Below are 1231 nucleotides of genomic sequence, written 5' to 3'. Positions count from 1 at the left end.
TCGCTGGAAATGAAGTGTCCCCAAGTGCATCAGCATTACCATGATCTTTACCCGCTCTGTAAGAAACTCCCAATATTACTGCCCACCTCATCATTCGTTGAGATACAGCTTTTAATTCATTCAATAAACCGAGTAGAGGTTTGTGGTCAGTACAGATTACAAATTTACGACCATACAAGTATTTGTGAAATTCCTTGACTCCAAACACAACAGCTAATCCTTCTTTCTCTAACTGGGAGTCCGTTGCATCCCTCATACGATGAGCTAATACGGCCCCCACACCGTACGCTGAGGCATCACAGGAAAGGATGAGTTCTTTTTGTTCATCACAGGGGATCAAGACACGATTAGATTGCAACAACTCTTTGGATTTCTGGAAGGCCTTTTCTTTGTCTTCTTCCCAACACCAACACACATCTTTCCTCAAGAGCCTATGCAAAGGAGCAAGCAGGGTAGAAAGATTTGGAAGAAATCTGTTATAAAAGTTCAACAAACCCAAATAGGCTTTCAGCTCCGTCACTGAAAACATGTCGGCGCTGGTGCTAACTGTACAGCTTGAACTTTCTCTGGAACAGGATGAATACCAACTTTATGTCCCAAGAACACAACTTCCTTTTCCATGAACTTACACTTCCCTCTTTCAGTCTTCCTCCAGACTCCTCCAGCCTCTGCAATACTTGATGATTCATTTAAAATATTTATGTTTTTCCATGTATACTCAGTGTTACTGTTTAAACTTATTTCGGTAAGTTATTTAGCTATAATCAGAGGCGGACAGTAACTAAGTACATTTACTTGAGTATTATTTTTTCTGGGAACTTATGACTTTAACTTCACTTCATTTGAAAGACAAATATTGTACTTTTCACTCCACTACATTTCTATCAAGGTCCTCGAAGTAGAAGGTCATCAGCAGCTTTGAAAGTCAGAGGGTGATTTTTTTCTTCTCTAAAACGTGACTTTCTTTTTTTCAGACAGTTTATCAGTAATCACTCTTGTGGGGCTACATGAAGAGATTTCCCAGCATTTTTTGAGCACTGACCAGTTCCAAATGTGATATTTATTTACAACAATTCAATAATAAGACAATTACTAAATTGTGTAGGTGAAAATATGACCTATAAAGCCACAGAAGAACTGTTGTGCGTCTCCTAATTAAACACAAAAGGTGTTGGACTTGAAGCAGCACTGCACAGACTGTTCTGTGTGTGACATCAAAGTACCACGAGAG

This window comes from Sinocyclocheilus grahami, unplaced genomic scaffold (assembly GCF_001515645.1).
Source record: "Sinocyclocheilus grahami isolate Dianchi unplaced genomic scaffold, SAMN03320097.WGS_v1.1 scaffold1499.1, whole genome shotgun sequence".
Lineage (NCBI taxonomy): Eukaryota > Metazoa > Chordata > Actinopteri > Cypriniformes > Cyprinidae > Sinocyclocheilus > Sinocyclocheilus grahami.
This window is presented reverse-complemented; position numbering follows the sequence as displayed.